This window comes from Tupaia chinensis, unplaced genomic scaffold (genome assembly GCF_000334495.1).
Source record: "Tupaia chinensis unplaced genomic scaffold, TupChi_1.0 Scaffold000291_1, whole genome shotgun sequence".
NCBI lineage: Eukaryota > Metazoa > Chordata > Mammalia > Scandentia > Tupaiidae > Tupaia > Tupaia belangeri.
Window position 1 is genome coordinate 4,334,951 of NW_006159776.1, and position 4,437 is coordinate 4,339,387.

The 4,437-nt window shown below is 36.2% G+C and overlaps 1 pseudogene; it reads left to right on the forward strand.

The window, feature by feature from the left end:
- The first annotated feature begins 1,614 nt into the window (after positions 1-1,614).
- LOC114008141 (uncharacterized) lies at positions 1,615-1,730 on the forward strand (annotated as a pseudogene).
- Positions 1,731-4,437: the final 2,707 nt, after the last annotated feature.

Sequence of the window (4,437 nt, forward strand, 5' to 3'; positions counted from 1 at the left end):
TTGTATGTATCCACTTAATACATACCAACTATCCACACTTTATGGTAGAGATCAAAATATTGGAGGGCATAAAATAAGTGAAAATAGTTAGGGATGCTGAAGACAGTGTGAAATGAGGCAGAAGAAGTGAAGAGTATAGAGAAGGCTAGCAAGAGAACAAACAGAGAGGCATGACATTAGTGAGACACAGAAATGGTTTACTATCTGTTGATGATTAGATGTATAGTATTGTCAACTGGATTGGTCTGAGAAGTATTTCATGTTGGGTAAATTCTTTTTACTAGCCAAATTATATATATAATGATTGAATGTTTTAAAAAATAATGAAAATAAAAATAATAATAATCTGCAAAAAAATGAAAAGCTATTTGATGATGATGATGTGGACAGTAATGCCTTTGTCTTGACTGATATGCATGATAATCATGCTGGAAAAAAGAAGTGTAATACACTGTAAATATATATGTGATTCAATGTAGTAGAAAAAAGATAATGATAATAATAAATAAAATTAAATTTTAAAAAATTGGGGAAAAAAGAGATTCCTGGGACCAGCAGGTGGTGGTGGTTAAAGGTGTTGGACTCCCATATGGCCCACTGCAGTTCGAGTTCCAGACCTGGTGGCTTGCTTTCTCATTTTTCCCTCTCTCTGTCTTTCTCTAATCAAACTGGAAAATAATAATAATAATAATAATAATAATAGTGAATAAAGTTAAATAAAACAATTCTTAAAAAAAAAGAGAGAGAGAGATATTCCTCTTCATAGTAAATGTTGTGGTCATGAGGATGCACTAACTACAGAGAGAAATTGACCAAAGGCACCAGGTACCACTCTGAAATCCATTATTTCTTTCTGCTGAGGCAACATCCCCCATAGGCTCTTTCTAGCCAAGGACAACTTGGCAGGATTAGTTAGCTTATCTACCCCATTCCTGAAAGATAGAGATGCAGGACTCCTCTACTGGCTCATTTGGGTTCAAGATTACTCTCCTTGCCAAACATCGCTTGGATTGCATGGCCATCAGAGACACTTCCACCCATCTTCCCTATCTGTATCCTTAGAGCAGGTTATACCTCCATCATGATCTGACAGCTCTGACAGCCTTCTCCAGTCCCACTCCGATTTTCTCTTAAAATTTTTGGCATCCCTTTCTTGGAGGATCCTGACTAACAATAAACAAGACAAGAAGAAAAAGCCCACTTTTCAAAGAACATTCATATCTACAGTCACATGTATCCTTTATGATAAATTACACAAAAGGGAAATTGTAGTCCCCACTGCTTGAATGACTCAACCAAGATCTATTTCCACATTATTTCAACAGCTTTTCCATTGGCTAAACATCCTTGCTCAGCCTTCAGAAGAAAACCTTCTAATTTAATTTCTCTTTTTGTATTATTTTTCTTTCATAAACAATAACATCCACAATCTTCTAATTTGCTTTCTCTTTTTGTACTATTTTTCTTTCATAAACAATAACATCCACAATGTATTAAGCAGGAAATATGTTTTTGTATATATTCAATTTTTTATTTAATCCTCACACATTTCAGCAAGGTTAAGTATTACTCTTTTTTTTGTATGTGGGGAAACTTGAAGATGTTACATGCGACGTGTTATATGAAAGGAGAGAAGGTCAATGCTCTCCTTGACAAGGATGGATGAGGCTCCAACATGCCTATAGTTAAGACATTGCCACTTCATGGCATCATTGCAAATCAATATTTTTGAACAGGGCACTCTTTTACACTGCAGATGGGAATATAAATTTACAACCATTTGGGAAAAAATTATGAAGATTTCTCTAAAAACTAAAAATAGAATTGCCATATGATTCAGCAGTCTCACTACTAGTAATGTATCTAAAGGAAAGGAAATTAGTATGCCATAAAGATATCTATGCTCCAGTGTTTATTGCAGCCATATTTACAATAGCCAAGATATGGAAGCAACCTACGTGTCCATCAACACATGACTGGATAAAGAAAATGTAGTAGATATGGTATACACAATGGACTACTATGCAGTCATTAAAAGTGATGAAATTCAGTTACATAAGGTTAAATCGGTGAGCCTGGAGGACATGATGTCAAGTGGTATATTACTTGTTTTTGCTCATATATGGAAATTGGAAAAAATGGCTTCATAAAAGTAGAGAAATGTAAATAACCACTAGGCACTGGAAAATGTGGGTGGGAGGGGATAAAGGGATATTAACAGAAACAAAAGTGCAGATAGAAGGAACAATATCTACTATTACAAAATACAGTAGGGAGGGGCCAGCAGTTGGCATAATGGCTATGTCGCTGGACTTCCATGTAGTTGACCGCAGTTCGAGTCCTAGACCCAGTGGCTTAAACTCACACCGGGCACAAGTGCGTGCATGTCCAAGATTACAAGAGGAGAATGGAGGAGAAGGGACTGTGGTGTGGCCATCCCTCTGAGGTGTGATTTCTTGTTTTATATATATATATATATATATATATTTCTGGTGAGTGCACATGCCCTATAGCAAAAAACTCAAAAAAAAAAAAAAGTAGGGAGAATGTGGTTAATAATAACTTATTGCATATAATGTTATAAAATGGTTCAGATAATGGGTATACTATTGGGTTGTTGAAAAAGTCATGATGCATTTTTGCATAGAAAAACATGAAAAAATGTATCATGACATTTCCAATGACCCAATAATTACTCTATTTTAATCATTACTCACTATATTTGTACACTAAAAAAAAATCACATCATAATTTTCTAAGTAAAGAACCAACACTCGGACCTCTAATCTAGTGCTATTAATACTAGCACTAATAATACAAATCATTTTACTAATCACTTCTACATTTATTAAGAAGTGGAAGGGGGGGGTCCATGAATACTCCCTACTGCAGGAGTTTGGAGACCAGAGTTGGGGAAAGGAACAGGGTTGATAGGTGCTGACAAGGATAGACAAGGATAAAGATGGTTCATCTACTCCCAACTGCTCATCTCAGGTTGCAGAAGAGTTGAATGTGGCTATCTGTACTCCAAGGGAGAAAAAAGTATGAAAAAAGTTACTTTTTATTTAGGAGATCCCCAACAAATAATTTCCCAAATAATCCTCTGAAAATCATTAGGATACAAAACTCAGCTCCCAGTCATGGAATTGGGAAGAAAGTATTTGACATTCAAGGTCTCCCATGATCCAGTTCTTAGCCACCTCCCAGCTTCATGTCCCCTTATCCGTTTCACCTGATGCTTCTACACAACAGCATGCATACACCTCTGCACGTTCCACTGTCTAGTTGACCCTTCTCCTCTCCCTCTAACTCTTACTCATTCCTCAAGAACTCAGCTCAGTCACCATATACTTCAGGAAGTCTTGCTCAACACTCGGATAGAGAACAATCAGAGGGACCCCTTCTCTAGGCTCCTCTAATCTCAATATTTCCCTTATTGTATTGAGATTATCTCATACCAGGAATACAGACAGAATTTTCTTCCTTAAAACATCAACCATACCACACAATTGCTACAAAAAATGGTGCAAGAGGAGTCCATGACAGGTAAAATAATAACAAGGCTTGGGCTCTGGACTTTAAGCCCTAAATGGTCTAGTTTCTGATCTTCTCTTCAAACGCCCCCTTTGGCTCTTGCTCACTAACTTCATCCTACTCTTACCTGTTCAGCTCCATCAGCATGCCAGTCCTTTTCACATGCTAAGACTTCCTCAATTCTTAGCAGTCATTCCTTTTTATTCTCCAGGTGGTTACTTGAATGTTGACTTCTTAAATGTGACTTCTATCACCATGTCTACAACTATCATCCTCTCTTCCTGCTCCCTTCTCCTTTTCATTATAGTCCCAGAATGTTATAATTAAGGTATTTATTTGTTTGTTTGTCATTTAATGCTTTATGTTGGTAGAACATACTTCCTCAAAGGATTCTTAATGCTTCTTGAGAGTAAGGATCCAGGCTTATTAAATTCTATATATCCAGGGTGTATGGTGTACCAATGTGTCCTCAAATTTGCTAAATAAATGAATTAAACAGGAGAAATTCAGGGAGGACTTTAAAAAAGAGAGTGTTACAGAATAACAGAGGTGTGTAGAAATTAAATATCACTGTTAGTTTCCATAATGATTTGTGTTGAGGGAACACAACACAAATCATTATGAGTGCATTTGTTATAAATATTAATTTGAGTTTTATTCACAGGAAGAACTCATTATCTCTAACTTGCAACCAAAGAAATTAAAGCCAAGTGAAGTAGCTTTTCCAAAAGCAACATAATGAATTAAATAGGGAGCTTGGTCAGGATTCTGAATAGCTTTATTTTGTACCCCGTCTTATTCCCAAAGGACTTGAGGTGGCTTTGAGAGACACAGACAGTTACACAATTTAGACTGTCCACGAAAAAAAAAAAAAAAAAAAAAAAACCAGGCGTTCAAGAGGAA